Source organism: Pinus tabuliformis, chromosome 9 (assembly GCF_031772625.1).
Source record: "Pinus tabuliformis cultivar Carrire ecotype Pingquan chromosome 9, CPIR1, whole genome shotgun sequence".
NCBI lineage: Eukaryota > Viridiplantae > Streptophyta > Pinopsida > Pinales > Pinaceae > Pinus > Pinus tabuliformis.
The window spans coordinates 315,885,316-315,903,096 of NC_142307.1; positions in this window are offsets into that span (position 1 = coordinate 315,885,316).

Consider the following 17,781-nt stretch of genomic DNA (forward strand, 5'->3'; position numbering starts at 1 on the left):
TTGATGAGAAGGGATATATTCCTAGGCAAATACATCATGAAGATATAGAAGAAGATGAAGGCTACCCTCAAAGACAAAATAATGAAGAAGAAGAACCCCAAGGAGAACCTCAAGAAGAACCAGAGGAGCAGACAAGAATAGAAGAGAAAACTCCATCCAGATATGTTCAGAAGAATCATCTAGAATCTCAGATTGTGGGGCAGAAAGAAGCAGGTGTACAAACAAGAAGAACCGTTGCAGAAGCCTCAAGCTATTTGGCATTACTCTCCTCTACTGAACCACAAAATGTGAAAGAAGCATGCAAAGATGAATGTTGGGTGAAAGCAATGGATGAAGAACTTGAGCAAATCGAAAAGAACAACACTTGGGAGCTGGTTCCTAGACCAAAGGATAAGAATGTAATCGGAACAAAATGGGTCTTCAAAAATAAATTGAATGAAAATGGAGAAGTAATTAGAAACAAAGCCAGACTTGTTTGTAAAGGGTATGCGCAGCAAGAAGGAATAGACTTTGAAGAAACTTTTGCTCCTGTTGCAAGACTTGAGGCCATCCGAATGTTCCTTGCTCTCTCAAGTTTTCAAAACTTCAAAGTATTTCAAATGGACGTGAAATCAGCCTTTCTGAATGGAGACTTGGAAGAAGAAGTGTACATTGAACAGCCAGATGGGTTCATTCTTGGAAATGATCCAAATCTTGTATGCCGATTGAAAAAGGCTCTCTATGGTCTCAAACAAGCTCCAAGGGCTTGGTACTACCGGTTGGACAAATATCTTCATCAACAAGGTTTCTCAAAAGGTTCAGCAGATAGCAATCTGTATATAAAAGTTGAAAATGACAAATTGCTAATACTTGTTGTGTATGTAGATGACATTATTTTTGGCAGCAATGAAGAAGCTATGAGTCAAAGCTTTGCCTCAGTCATGCAGAAAGAATTTGAAATGTCCTTGCTAGGAGAACTGACATATTTCCTTGGTTTGCAAATCCAACAAAAGGAAGGAGGAATCTTTTTATCTCAAACCAAGTATCTCAAGCAGATTTTGAAGAAATATGGCATGGAAGATGCAAAACCTGTATGTACACCCATGGTCACAGGATGTAGTCTCAGTGCAAATCATGAATCTGCAGCAGTACATCAACCAACCTACAGATCTATGATTGGAAGTTTACTATATTTGACAGGTACCCGACCAGACATCATGCATGCAGTTGGAATAGTTGGAAGATTTCAGGCAAATCCGAAGGAGACTCATCTTCAAGCAGTAAAGAGAATTTTAAAATATCTTCAAGGGTCTCAAAATTATGGCTTATGGTATCCTAGAGATACATATCTTACTCTTCATGCTTATACAGATGCAGATTGGGTCGGAAGCGTGGATGACAGGAAAAGCACAAGTGGTGGTGCGTTCTTTATGGGTTCCAGACTGGTATCTTGGTTCAGCAAGAAACAGAGTTCGATTGCCTTGTCTACAGCTGAAGCGGAATATGTTGTTGCTGCATCTTGTTGCACTCAACTCCTTTGGATGATGCAGACTTTGCAGGATTTTCAAATCACTTGTACACCACCTATCCCCATCTTATGTGATAACACAAGTGCAATCAGCATCTCAAAGAATTCGGTTATGCATTCAAAAACCAAGCACATACCAATCAAGTACCATTTTCTCCGGGAACAAGTGCTTGAACAGAAAGTCAAGTTGGAGTATGTTCCTTCCAAGGAACAAGTTGCTGATATTCTTACCAAACCATTGCCCAGGGACACGTTTGAATACCTCAGGCAAAAGCTGGGGGTTGTTGATGCATCATCTTGTTGAACCTCTTCTTATTGGTGGTACAGGCTCAGGGGGAGCACATAATGCATTGTTGGCATTATGGAGAAGGAGATCTTGGAAATAGCTGCAATATGTCTCTATCTCTTTCATGGTGGTGCGTTGCTACAGATCTGGTTCATATTCAGGGGGAGCATGAGCTTAGGGGGAGCATACCCTTTGCCCTTGATGTCAAAGGGGGAGAATGAAGCTGAAGTTTGTGAGGTTGCGCTGAAGTTTGTGTGGTTGCCATCAAGTCCAAAGGGGGAGATTGTTGGCATTATGTTTTCTGGTATGACTGTATGTTACAGATGTTGTACTTGATGGCAACTCCAGTGGTAAGGCTCTCAGTTTGTTGAAAATTAAGAAGGACGCAGACAATCGGTTCAGAAAGTGCGTCCCCGCAGGTATACCATGCAGAACCCGCGTCCAGGGACGCCGGCCAGCCATTCAGGGGGTGCGTCTACCCAGTGCACACATTTCAAGGCACGTGGGGGTTTCTTGTGTGGTATCTAGCCGACGGTTTTGTGTTTCTATGGTGTCAGCTCGTGGTATTGTTCCATGTTTTGGGGAGGATCTTGCCTATATAAAGCAAAGGTGTTCATTTGGATTGAGCAATTGTCTTGGGTTGAATATCTTATTTGGTGAGATCTAGTCCAGATCTAAGAGGGCGAATCTTCTAATGGACTGTGATCTCTATGGCGCATGATCAGATCTGTAGATCTGACTGTTTGGGTCTGTTCTGAAGTCTTCATATCATTTACATCTGAAGGGTCGCAGGTTCAGTAAAGGGAAAGTGCGCCGGGACGCAGATACTGTAAAGGGCAAGTGCGCCGAGACGCAGTACAGTAGAGAGAGACCTGCGTGGGGACGCAGGGAGATCAAGGTTCAGGTGCGTCTCTGAAGCAGAAAGACGCGGCGCGATAATGTTTTCAGGTGCGTCTCTGTAGCGAAAGACGCGGCGCGATAGTATCTTTGGGTGCGTCCCTGAAGCAACAGAACGCAGAGCAGTCACAGGAACAGTGCGTGGGCACGCAGCGGAGCAGAAGGATATCTGCGTGTGGACGCAGAGTAGCAGAAGGTTAACGGCGTCTGGTCGCAGGCCATTGAAAGAAAAACTGCGTCTCTGTTTTAAGATGTTCTGTTGATTGAATTTCTCTGTTGATAAGGTGTTCTGGGTTAGTTCTGTTATTGCTGATCTGATATCTGTAATGGTCTATATCTGTTATGTATTTGTTGATCATCTGATGCTTTATGAAAAGAAGTAGGGGGTTGTAGCTCCCTTCCAGCAGTAGACTGGAAAACGAGAAAGAGAGAGAGTTGTAGCTCTCCGCAGGTTGTAGCCTGCGTACTGGTAAAGGACTGCACCAGTACAAAATCATTGTAAAAGAAGTTTCTAATTTGAAAGAGGATAGAGACATATTGCAGCAGGTGGTTTTCACCCACATTGGGTTTCCACCTTACATCTTGTGTTCTTTGGTGTGACTATCTGATTTTTCATGCTCATTATTTTATGGTACTGATATGCAAAAATAATTCAAAGATCAAATAAGGAAGATTTATTAAATTGCTTGATAATACTGATTCACCCCCCCTCTCAGTATTATTTCCAACATATCGGTGCAATTTGGATCACATACATAAAATAAAGCAAAAATATAAATGGTTTATTTTCTTTTAATTTAAATATGTGGTCAAGAAAACAAAAAAAAATTTTCTGTTTGTTGCATATGATAAAAAGCCCTATGTATATACTTAATTAACTTGTCCACTCTCAAATTAACTAGGCCTTATGGAGATATCTTCTTATGGGTCCTGGGGCAACATCCCAAAAGAACTCACGACGCCTTCCAGCAGTCGAAGAATCAATGAAGGCAAGGGTACTAAGGCTCAAGTGATGCCTGCACCATCACCTCTAGGGAAAGGATGTCGTAGATTTGGTCACTAAGTACCTCTATCCCACGTGACCATTCAAGCCTTTATCTTCTTGGCAGTCAGTTACCAGTATCAAGCACTAGATGGGTTGGAAATCCACAAAGAGTACTGCACGCACTAGACCAAACTCGAACCCCATTTGAATTGTGTCTCTGCCATGACTGGGTATTTTTTCCATGGCCTGATCGAAGGATTTTAAGCTCCCTCAAAAGGAAACAAATATGTTTCAATGGTGTAACATGACCATGGCATTTTATGGGATTCCTACCCGCAATGGTCCTACCCTAAGGTATAATTTTTTTGGTGGCCCATGTGGGGAAATTTAATTAGTCCAAGTTATGGTTGTTTTTAAGGACTCTTAATTGACTTATGGAGTGATTTTATAAGACAAAATAGACATAGTACCCAAAGCTCCAAAAAAATGGAGGCTTCTTGAGTAAAATGCATATGAAGGCTTAGTGTGTGATGTAAGTGAACATACAAAGTGTGATAAGATGTGGATATGCGATGATTCTTTTCAATGTCCTTCTAATTACACTAAGTTATGATTGTTCCTTACATGGAAAAAAGCAATATATTTTTGGATTATGGGCCACTTACTTTTGTCACATTAAACTATGTGGAGTTTAATAAGAGAGATGGAAATTAAAAAAATTTCGTGAAGGTTTTCATATGCAATCCCAGGTTCATCTAAAGGATGCAAGGGAAGTAGGGATTACTTACTTTCTATAGTAACATTTTATCCTATTCCCAAAGAATGCTTTGGCTTCATGGATAGTGGGAAACTTACTTCTTCACTATTTAAGTTATGTAATTTTCAGATATTTAACCAAAATAGTTTGAAAAACATATGTGGTATTTGGCCACTTACTTTTCTCCTTGTGGTTATTTGAAAATACATAACAAAAAATACTCTAATTGCTTCACCAATTATGGTTTGTAAAGTAACCAAAAGTATTAAATAGAAAATATTGAATGTAAAGGTGAAGGAAATTCATTAAAGGCTACCAATCACTTGAGAAAAGTGAGAAAATGCGAGTCTTTTTGTGCTTTCTATTGACTGCGCAGTTTTTACAGGCACACACGCAAGAACTATCAAAAAAATAATTTGTTTCACTTCCACGGTCTCAAAATACGTCTTGGGAAACTGTAAAAAATCTATAGAGGTGAAGAGTGACTTCTAGGATGGTTGTGCAGAGAGGAGGTCTTGCAAACACAATCTCTAGATTAATGAAAAGAGAGTAGTAGGTTCACCATTCCTGTAGTAGTGTATTTGGAGAACAAGTGCACACAAAGACACCCCCTTAGTAGTGGATTGTTCCCTACAAAGAATCACAATCAAAATTGGTGTTGTTAGTAGACAAAATTAAATAAACACAACATTTTAAATAGTGGAAATAATGCATATATTAACATAAAATAAATGAACATGTACATAAACAAAAGAATGCTCAAATGGTGGAAACAGATCAATAATATATGGAAAAATATCCATTTATTGATTTCTAGTGGTAGGGGTTGAATACAATAGATGAATCTCAGATACTTGAAGAGAATCCTTTGAGATTTGGAGCCAAAAAATCCTCAACAAGGGGGTTTCTTTCCTCAATCTCATTGCAAGTTTCTCCTCTCTCTCAAATAAGTGTGAAAAATCTCCAATGGTGGATTCCTTTTCTCTCACTAAGATGTTGGCTTTCTTAGAAGAAATATGAACAACATGCTAGTGCTCTTCACTGCCTTGTCCTCAACAATGCAATGGTGGTTTTCCCAAACAACAATTTGACCAACATAACAATGTCTCATGTTTTGGTTCTCCCACGGAGTGTTTATATAGAAACGTTCTAAATCCTTCTTCCCTATCTTGGTACGTGTATGATAAAGACACATGAGTAGGACATGATGATCCCATTGAGAGCTACATATCTCCAAGGTGACACAAATTTGACTATACTAGATTGAACTCATGTGAGAGAATCAACCCGAAGTGTGTAAAGTGGTCCCAGATTGTTGAGCCATCCTTTTCTGCAATAATGTAGATTTTGGAGGTTATCTCGCACCCATGTGTTTATGAAATAAATAAACATGTGGAATTAATTGTTTTTCCTTTGTAAACTTTGGAGCTTAGGAGAACTTTGTTTTTTTTAAACTTCATAACATATTCGACTAGAAAATGTCCACTTGTGCATTCTGTTGGACACCCTTAGTTCCTTATGGATTGTACTAATAGGTGTAGGATGTTCTGGTGTTAACACCTATATAGAAAAAAAATTAGTGTCCAAATATTTGATACCTGGAAAATATCTTTTTTATGATCATTTATTCCAATCCATGGTATGGAGATATCATTGTCTATCTCAAATGGAAAAAATAATTTGGAGACTTCTCAAGTGTTTAACGTCAACAAATTTGATACCAAGCTTGACAATACGTTATTGTTGGTGATACCCTTTTATTGACAAGGTGTCAATAATTTTTTTCTATGTTTTTTAACAGATGAGGAAGATGAAAGTGTTATTAATGATTACCAATCTAGAGCATGTGCTATTCATATCTCTCGCTATGTTAGATTTCAAAAAAATTTAGTATGCATGATATTTTTACATTAGAGAAATTTGTAGGTCTGAAATGGGACTCTTAAGGAATATTATAAAATAATAATGGAAATAATAAAATATTAGATTTCATGATCAAATTTTAGAGGGAAAGAAGATAAAAATATTTTTTCAACTCGTATTTTGAACTTATCTCCTTACGTTTTTACTCAAATTTTGAGTGGGAGCACTCATTTTATGAAAAATTTAATTCCTCATCCAAGGAGTATCCATGTTGCATACTTTCGATGGATATTGTTACACAAAAAATGAGAAAAACATAAAAAAAGAGGTGAGTCCATTCACATTATTCATGTATTTCTCATCTTTTGTGTAGCAGGGTCCATCAAAAGTATGCAACATGAGTACTCCTTGGATGAGGAATTAAATTTCGCATCCAACAACTTCTCCCACTCCAAATTTAAGTAAAACAATAGGGAGATAAGTTCAAAATACTAGTTGAAAAAGTAGTTTTTTATTTTATTTTTATGTTTATTTTCTAATATGTTTAATTTTTTACTCCAATAATATTGAATCATACCCCATGTTTGACATCAACATACTGAATCTATTGGTTCTTATAAAGTTTATTTTGGTTCTACTTTTTTCTTTTCAGGCCCATTTTATACCTCAAAATTTCTCTAATGGGTTGTCTCTCTTTAAATATTGCATATTGGTGTTCCAAAATTGTCATTCGTGTCAAATATATAATCGTAAAATGCATGAAACTCTTGCTTCACATTACCCTACAGTCATTGTTGACCCTTTATCTAAATGGGGCATTGAATTCATGACATGTAACACTCACTTGGACAGTGGACATGGGTACATCATCATTGCCATGTATTATTTCACTAAATAGGCAAAGGTGATGCCTACACTTTCCATTAATGGGACAGTTGCAACCCTTTTTGTATTCAACCATATTATTGCTAGATTTGGTGTGCTTAAGCCATTTTCACTAATCATGTCTCTCAATTTTTAAATTATATGATGTCCAAATTATCTGCCAAGTTGGGTTTATGGCATGAAAACTCATCACCTTACTATCCACAAGCTAGTGGCTAGGTGGAGGAAATAAACAAACTTGTCACAACGATACTTCAGAAAATTATAGGGATTCACAAAAAATTTGCACTTGATTCTTTTCTCAACATTATCGGCATATCAAACCTCTACCAAAAAAATGATTTGTTTTACAACTTTCAAGCTAGTATACGGCATAGAGGTTGTTTTATCAATTTAATGCAACATGCCATATTTGAAACTAGGCATCAAACTAATCCCTACTACTTCTATCGAGGAAGAATATATTTGTATTTAGCATGTTTAGATGAAGCTTTTCATGATGCCACTTTGGCTAATCAAGCACACAAGAAACACGTTAAATATTACTATGATAAAACTGCTAAACCTTGAGCCTTTGTTAAAGGTGACTTGGTCCTTCTGTATGATCAAGAGCATGATAAGTTAGGAGTACTTAAGTTTTAGCCCATGTGGCTGTTGAGCTAATTTGTTTACTGAAATTAACACAAATATTTCTTATCAATCCGGGTTGTTTATGCTTTGAGGCAAGTTCACTGTATGTGAAGATCAGATGTAATCAAACCTTGAAAGATAAGCTATTCAAAAACTTAAAGAAATACATCCTACAACATTAATTCAATTAGTTTGAAAAGAGGAAAAATATTGAAATGGTTCTTAACTCAAGAAGTCCACTTCTGCCTCAATTACTACTTAATGAATCAGAGATTAAAACCAAGAGCTTAAGATGGATAAATTATTAATGAAATAAGGCTCCTAACTTAAGAGACACATAATGTGTTTCATCATAATTCATTCACCTCAATGCCAAAGTCACATAAAGAAACTACTTGCATACAATGAAAAGGAAACTAGTTACAATTCATCATATTAGTAGAAGGGGTGCTCAACTTGAACACTTTGTCTTTCCAACTCAATAAAATGATGAATAAGCTAAGATCTAATGAAATCAATCACCATACATTAACCATAAATCAATCTAAAATAAAGCATGAAAAACCAGTTCTACAATAACCAGATTACATGAAATAAAACTAGTTAACAAGGAAGTGTACTTAGCTTGGAATGGGGGCCCTCCACCCTTGCTTTGCACACTTGAGGAGTGATATCAGAAGCTCAAATTCAGTCACACATCCATAGCATTTAACAACAAAATAATAATAGCACAAGTCTTCAAATTAACTCTCCAATCCAAAAGTGTCTCAGCATAAAAGTATAATAAGTCAATACATAAGCCATCAAAGTCTTGGCTCTTAAATAGAAGTCTCATGAAACAAACTAATCTATATTCACTCAAACAAACCCATATACTCTTATCCATCTATCTAAGTCAAATTCGTCACTCCCATCCCAAGAGATATGATCAATCCCATTGAATCTCAAAACTACCCTATTTCTATGGGATTTCTGAATGACTAGTCATGATTGACTAGCACTAAATGGGCCTAATAAAGCTTGTTCTGTTCGAGCTAAGCATAGCTAGCTTAGTCCTAGTTCCCAAGCTATCCATCCATGCATTCAATTCGTGCCCAAGTGTCCTACAACCATATCAACCATAGAGCTATTACGGGAATTTCTGAATCTACCAATTTTTGCACATAAAACCAAACTTTCATAAAAAATTTAGAAATTGAAAAATCAAAATTAAATACCTGAATGGATATAAAATATATATCAAAATGGGATTAATAAAGGGAAAATGGATGGAAAATAGATGGATTAGTAAGTTTCTTAGAGCAAAAACAAGACCAAAACTAAGGCCCAACATCTCCCCCTTGCTTATCATCAAGCATGTCCCCATGCTTGTTTATTCCTCTTTGATCTTCTTCTCTGTGTAGTAGATGTTGTACCTGTAGATGCTTCCTGTTGTGGTGCCCTTACCAAACAATCCAAACCTGAGTCATGTCCTTCCCTGAACAAAGCTGCTTTTAGCTTCTGTTTTTCATACTTTGCCTGCCACATGTTCTTTTCCTTTAACCATTTAAATGCTTGTTTAGAAAGTAGATCATTTTTCCATTTTAGTCTCCCTAGCTCTTCATTTAGCTTTTCATTTACCTTGACCAACTTAGTATTATCCTTCTTACTTGCCTTGTTTTCCTCTTTTAATTGTTTTTCCATGATTTTACTAATTTCTAGTTGGTCAGTTAAGTCCATGATTCTTCCCAAATTGATTTCTTTTTTAAAGTCTTGTGTTGTTTTGATTAGTGATGCTGATGTTGCTTCATCATATGAATAATCCCTCTCAAATACCTCCTGTGCAATGTCATTTTCTACCCGTTTTCTTGGAGAATATGTGTCTACTTCCTTTTCTAAGTCAATGGGACTTTTATTCCTAAATCTTCTAGGAATAGACATAACAGATGTTTCATTTTCCTGCATGGCCATGTTATTTTGCTGTTTAGCTCTTGTTCTAGGATACAAGGGTGAACTAATCAATCCTCTGTTTTCCTTCTCTACTTTATCCTGCACTTCATTAACCTGTTCAGTAAATTGATTTCTAGACATGAACTCCCTCCAAACTATGCCTTGCGACCTCACTTGATACTCAACCAGGATTTTGATCAATCCCTGGTGGTAAATCTGTCCTGCTTTGGGCCTGTGTTCATGTCTCATTGTTTCAATCATTCTCAAGAGGCTCCTAAATAAGAAATATGGCAAGTTAATCCTAACTTCTCCCTTAATATGCTGTAGAAGCTGGACATGCTATAGGTGGGAAACACTATATCCTCTATCACAAGTCAAAAACTTATGGATGACCAGAACCAACTCACCCCATGGTTCATTGAACCATTCCCTTGGTATCCCCTTGGTGCTATCAAAAGTCCCTTTCCGGTTCTTTTCAAGGAATAAAGTCAATGCTTTCTCCTTGAAGTGCAGGCCTTTGTGATATTTTTCACCTATCATTGGAAGATCTAAAGCTTGGGAAAGGTATTCCTAAGTCACAGGAATAATGACATCTCCTACACGTGTTTGGTCTTGACTGTAGTTTTTTATGAAGTCTCTAGTTATCTCCTCATTGTGGCCATCAAAATTTTGCAGAAAGCCTATCAATCCTTCCTGGTAAAGTTGTTCTATGGTTTCCTTTTTCCATCTCTCTATTTGAAATTTGGGCTCTATTCTGGCTGACATCGTTTCTGAAAACCAGTGGATATATGCTTCTGTTGTCATTAATTTCATCTTAACAATAATACTTTACAACTATTGTTCTGTCGAAAATTAAATTTCAAAATCAGAGAAGCTTACCTGCTCTTTCACAACAATTTTCCTCAGCCTCTGTTTACCCTTTCTCTGCAGCAACACTGTTTTAAATCCCTGTCCAAGCAGTCAAACACCTGTATATCCTTGTCAATATGCTAAACTCTGTCTGGTAAACAAAATACATATGAAAACAACATTTTCATGATGGACTTTTGGTTTTCTTAATGTATATTTTCTTTAGGCATCATCCTTATTTTGCTCCATATATGCCTAACATTCTGCACTGTGTATATATAAAGACATTAAAAACAAACAGTGCATTTCCTTAAATGGCTCGACCTTTATCTCTCTGAAAATCAGCGCTCGGCCTCCCATATAAAAACTTGAACATCACACAGCACATTTAAATGGAACAGAGTTTAAATGGCTCGGCCTTACACAGACTTTACTATAGCATACCAATCCAGAACAAAGTCACATTCTTCGTGTTTGTTCGCATTACAGGCCGTTTCTATTCAAAGGCATGCAATATATCAGGCATATAAACAATAAAATCAACCAACAGCGCAAAACAAAATCAACTTATACAAGCACATCACAAAAAAATCACATCTTCGGCGCTAGCAACTATGACTCTGCCTCCTTTGTTTTATAAACTCTATTTTGATTTGTAAAACTCCACATGCGAACCCATGCTAATGATGTGTTATACATGCAATAGGATAGAATTAGATTGTTGCGTTGTTTCCCTAATGTTTATGCCGTGATACATGCGATGAATCTTATCGCCAAGCCTCATATTTATTAAACTGTTGTCATTAACCCTTAGAATTATTGATTCTGGAGTTTTTCGGCGTTTTTACCTGGCTATTGGCGAGCGCTGAGGAGTGTTAAATGGCGCTCCGAATCCCTGTGACTGCGTTTGGCTGACTGGTGGCAAGAGCAGGTGCGTTAGTCATTAAATAACAACACTGTTTTAACACGACTCATGGTTTGCGGGCTCAACAAATCACGCCATTACCTGAGTTATCCCGAGATTTCAGGATCACTTTGCATTGTATTCGGGACGTTTTACCTCCTTATATCTCCTCAGACCTGCTTCAGTGTCTTCTTTGCTTGCGACTATGCAGCTCACGGCTCTTCAACACAACGCTCTGAGCTATTCGGCGATGATGAAGTTGTTTTACCAGGCGCAGGAGACCATCGGTCAGTTTATGACCGTTTACGTGTTTTGGTCATGCGTTTGGCTGAGCTGAACCATATGAGTTCCTATTGGCGGTCATGGGCACGTAGGCATGCCGTGCAAGTCATGCAAGTCCTTTTGACCAGTCACCTGACTGTGTCATTAGGATGGCCTGCCTGTTCTTATGATTCAAATTTAAACCCTCCATCCATGCAGGTCGTGGCTGTCCTCCTATGCAGCTCACGGCATCATGCAACCATTTGACGGTGTACATGTACCTCCATGCCACGTTGCTCAAGCCACATCTGCGCTTGAAGGTCTGTGCAATTCATGCATTGGGTTGGTGCGTGGGTGGACTGTCGTTGCACTCATAACCTTCGGCATTCACCGTATATGCAATAGTGTTTAATCATATGCAATAACCTTTGGCCGCATGTAAACTTAACTTTGTGTTGCATGCGGTCATGTCTCCTCGTTCCATGCGCTATATGCATATTTCCTTGTGCCTTATATCCTAAGTTTATTGCATATGCATATCATATATTCATTCGTCCACATTGCCTATAACGCATATATTGCATATTACATATTTGTTTGTGGCTTTTCATATTTCATATATTCAAATAGATTTACATATAGCGCATTACTTCTAAAGTTATATGCACATCCTTATTATAATTTTAAAATGACCATCTTGGGTCATATTTAAAATTATCACCATTGCTAATCATTGAATTGTATGTGCAGGTTGAAATGTTGTCCTCGTTTGGTCCCTTTATGCTTCTAAAGAAAAATACTTAGGGGTTAATGAACATGAAATGAGATAGGATATTTATGGATATGAAATGGAATAGAATGTGTAAGGGTTATAGGGTATGTATAGGGAATATAGGGTATGGAATGATAATTAATATCTTTAGGTACTAATTTCAACTTAACAAAGACTAAAAATTTCTAAGAAAAATTTGAATTTTCAAGCACAAAATGACTATACATATACTCCCCTGGATGATGTTTGTACAAGTGGGATGAAATCAGTTGATCAAATGTTGTAGATGGATTGAAAAGTCAAATTTATTGTTGCTCCTTGTTCTGCATGCTCTGGTTCTTGAATTGCTGACGTTGTTCAGGTCCCTCTATTATGCACATGCTTATGAAATATGTACATGTTGCTTTGATATTTTCAAGTCACTCTGATATTTTTTCAGGTCCCAACTGTTGACAATACAAGTTCCATCAGTACTTCAACTGCACAGCGAAAGTTCTTGTGCAATTCTCCCCCTTGCTTAAGATTTGACTTGTCCTCAAGTCTATGGAGAATTTCCTGCATTGAATTTTTGTGAGAACAATAGAACAAGAATAAGGAATTAATATAGTCCAAGTTGCCTTGGTTTTTCCCTATGAATTCGTGTTTGCTTGGTGCCAGTTTCCTGTTTTCACTAGCAAACAATTTATTTATTTACTATTTATTATTTATTTATTTTTATTTTTATTTTTTTTAGTATTTTTTATTCTGCTACAAGACTGGAAGATGGTTGAGCCTGTTGTGCCATGATTTCTAGTTCTGTATCCTCTACCAGTTGTTTCATAAATGTTTCCTTGCTGATAGGCCTGTTATAAACTTTGAGCCTATGTCCATTTACTAAAAATGTGGTGGAGTCCTCGTCAATTGTTCTGATCTTTATTGCTCCATTGTCAAAGATTTCTTCGATTTCATATGGCCCTAGCCAGTGTGTTGTGAACTTTGCTTTGAAATCTTTGAATTTGGAGTCAAACAGTAATGCCTAGTCTCCCTTGTGAAATGTCTTGCTTTTGATAAATCTGTCGTGCCACTTCATTCTTTGTTGTTGCACCAATGTGGTATGTTCTATGGCTTGCTGACGATGCTCATCTAGTCGATTCAATTCCATGATCCGCTGCTGTTGTGCTTCAGACAGGTCTAGTCCTAGTTTAGCTGTCAGTTTGTATGTGTTTATCTGAAACTCTATAGGCAATAAGGCCTCTTTTCCATATACCAACTAGTATGGGCTAAAGCCAGTTGTATTCTTCCATGTGATTCTGTAGGCCCATAGTGCATCCTTTAATTTTTTAGACCAATCTTTTCTGTTTAGCTATATTGTTTTAGTCATGATATTTTCTAGGACTTTATTTGGTAATTAAACCTCCCCGTTTGCTTGAGGATGATATGGTATACACTTCTTGTGTTTGATCTTGTATTTCTCTGTTAGATCTCGTACCAGCTTTGAAGTAAACTATGCTCCTTGATCTGTTACAATTTGTCTGGGTACTCTATATCTTACAAAGATTTCTTCAAAGGGAAAGGTGACCACTGTATCTTCTGTTGCTCTGGTTACTGCTTTGGCCTCCACCCATTTGGTGATGTAATCTGTACATACTAGGATGTACCTTTTTCCATTTGGTGGTGGATTAATAGGTCCAGCAAAATCGAGCGCCCATTGCTCAAATGGTTCTGTGAGGACCTGTGGCTTGAGCGACATCTCATCTAATATGATTGGTCTCCAGGTTCTTTGACAACTGTCACATTGCTTGACATATGCCTTGGAGTCTATGAAGATGGATGGTCAGTAGTAGCCCAATTGCAACACCTTGTATGCTGTTCGTTTTCCTGCAAAATGACCACCACATGGTGTTGGCATTATGATTCAGGTGTTGTACTTGATGGCAAACGCTTTCAGGTGGTAAATCAAGAAGGACGCAGGAAATTTTGTTCAGCAAGTGCGTCCCCGCAGGTATTCCATACAGAACCCGCGTCCAGGGACGCCGGCCAGCCGTTCAGAAGGTGCGTCCGCCCAGTGCACACATTTCAAGGTAGAGAAAAGCTCGTGGGGGGCTTCTTGTGTGGTATCTAGCCGACGGTTGCGTGTTTCTATGGTGTCGGCTCGTGGTATTGTTCCACGCTTTGGGGAGAAGCTTGCCTATATAAAGCCAAGGAGTTCATTTGGATTAAGCATCATCTTGGTTGATCATCTCTTGGTGTGATCTAGTCCATATCTTTAAGGGTAAATCTTCTAATGGACTACGATCTATATGGCGCATGATCAGATCTGTGGATCTGAGTGTTTGGGTAGTTTCTGAAGTCCTCTTATCTTCTATATCTAAAGGGACGCAGATTCAGTGAAGGGAAAGTGCGCCGGGACGCAGTACAGTAAAGGATCAGGTGCGTCTCTGAAGCGAAGGACGCGGCGCGACTGTGGTATTGGGTGCGTCTCTGAAGCGAAAGACGCGGCGCGATAGTGTTGATGTGTGCGTCGGTCGCAGACAAGAAAAAGGAACAGTGCGTCTGCACGCAGAACAACATAAGGTATACTGCGTCCAGTCGCAGGCCACAGAAAGAAAATATGCGTCCCTGTCTCAAGATGATCTGTTAACTGTATATTTCTGTTCATAAGGTGTTCTGGGTTGTTTCTGTAATTACTGATCTGATATCTGTAGTAGACTGTATCTGTTGTATACTTGTCGATCTTTTTGAAAAGAAGTAGGGGGTTGTAGCTCCCTTCCAGGAGAAGTCTGGAAAACGAGAAAGAGTTGTAGCTCTTTGCAGGTTGCAGCCTGCGTGCTGGTAAAGGACTGCACCAGTACAAAATCATTGTAAAAAGAATTTCTTGAAAGAAGATAGAGACATTATTGCAGCAGGTGGTTTTTCTCCCGCATTGGGTTTCCACCTTACATCTTGTGTTCTTTGGTGTGACTGTCTATTTTCTTTATTCATGCTCATTGTTTTATGGTACTGATATACAAGAATATTTCAAAAGATCAAATAAGGAAGATTTGGTAAATTGCTAGATAATACTGATTCCCCCCCCCCCTCAGTATTATTTCCAACAATTGGTATCAGAGCCAAGTTCCTTCAGAACAGCTTGATCGCTTGAAGGTAGATCGTTCATCATGAGCAACTACGAGAGAGAAGCATCAATCAGGCCACCCGTCTTCGATGGAACAAACTTCAATTATTGGAAGGTAAGAGTTACTGCATATCTTCAATCTCTTGGTACAGAAGTTTGGAACATTGTAGAATCAGGCTATGCCTTTCCTTCAGTTACTCCTACAGATCCAGCTGAGAAAAAGCAGTATGAAACAAATGCAAAAGTAGTCAGTACTCTATTAGGAAGTATATCTCAAACAGAGTTCATGAAGGTCATGCACTTCAAATCAGCAAAAGAGATATGGGACAAAATGATCACTAGCTATGAAGGAGATGAACAGGTAAAAGAAGCTAAACTTCAAACTCTCAGGATTCAATATGAGACTCTCAAGATGTATAATGATGAAAGTGTGGCTAATTATTTTCTTCGAGTAGATGAGATTGTTAACTGTATGAAAAATTTGGGTGAAGAAATAAAAGAGACTATAGTAGTTCAAAAGATTCTAAGATCTTTATCTCCCAAGTTTGAATCTAAAGTATCTGCAGTAGAAGAAAAGGAAAATCTCCGTGTTCTCACTATGTCTCAGCTGCATGGAATTCTAACTGCTTATGAAATGAGAAAGGGAGGTCCATCAGATAGAAGGGAAGCTGCTTTTAAAGCATCAGGCAAAGAAGATCACTATGAAGCATGTCATGTTCCAGAAGAAGAGGAAGAAGAATCAAACTTTGTCAGAAATCTTCAAAGGGGTTCTGGAAGGTTCAGAGGTAAGCTACCTTTCAAATGTTTTGCTTGTGGAAGAGTAGGTCATTATGCTGCAAAATGCTCTTATAAGGATAAAGGAAAGGAACCAGTTAGATGGAACAAGAAACAGGGTACAAATAAGAAAAGCTACTACACCCATGAAGATAGCGATGGCTTATCAAACAGTGATGAAGATGAACAAGGTAACAAATATAGATTGTTAATGGCATTTGAAGATGATAATTATGAGGATGCTATAGATGTGGATAACCTTTATGATGAAATTACTAGACTCAAGAGATGTATAGAAGAAAAGAACATGATTATTGATACTCTACAATTTCAGATTGATGAAAAGGAAAAACATCTTGAAAAATTAGAAGGTGAAATTGTTGGTCTTAGAAAAGAAATTGAGAAAACAAAAACTATTAATCTCAAGTTTGTCAAAGGATCTGAAACGTTGAATGAGATTATCAGTGTGCAGCGATCTCCTCTAAATAAGACAGGTCTGGGCTACAATGGAGAAACTTCTCAAGCTTCCACTTCAAAAAGTTATCTTGATGCCGCAAGAAGAAATGAGCAAGAACACAAGGAAGATCATCAGGTAAAGCAGGGACAAACTTCAAACTATCAGGGGCAATCCAGCTTAAGGGTGAACAAAAGTCACAACCAGCCACAGGTAAAACCTTCTCAATTTGGTTCAAGAATAGATGAAAATAGAAATTACAATCAGTCGGCTGGTAGATTCAATAATCGCAGAAACTTCTTCAATGGACAATGCTTTTCTTGCCATAACTTTGGTCACAAAGCAGCCCAATGTGTTGCGTATAAAACAATCATGACTAGGGAAGCTCAAAAACAAAGAAGCATGACAGGGAATACAAAAAGGACCTATAACAATTTTTCAGCTCTTGAAAATGAAGTTGAATGCTCTATTTGCAATAATTTTGGACATGAAGATGTTGAATGCAGAAGCAGGTTTCCGGAAAGAAAGGTACAAGAACAAAAAAGGGAACAAACCTCAGGCACCAAAACATGGAAAATAAAGGAACCTCAAACAGAAAGATGTGGGATAGCATTCTATGCAGAAGGACAAGAAAATCTATGGTACATTGACAGTGGATGTTCAAAGCACATGACAGGTGATAAAGAAAAACTTGAATCTTATTCTAATTTAGAAAAGGGAAAGAAAGTCTCTTTTGGAAATGATACTCCTGCAACTATAAAAGGAAAAGGTATTGCTCCTTTAAAAGAAGATGTTAAGGCTGGAAATGTTTTGTTTGTTGATGGACTAAAACATAATCTTCTAAGTGTAAGCCAGATGTGTGATCAAAGAACCGAGGTTATATTCAGATCAAATGGATGTCTTGTTCGTGATCTTGATACAGGTAAAACAGTTC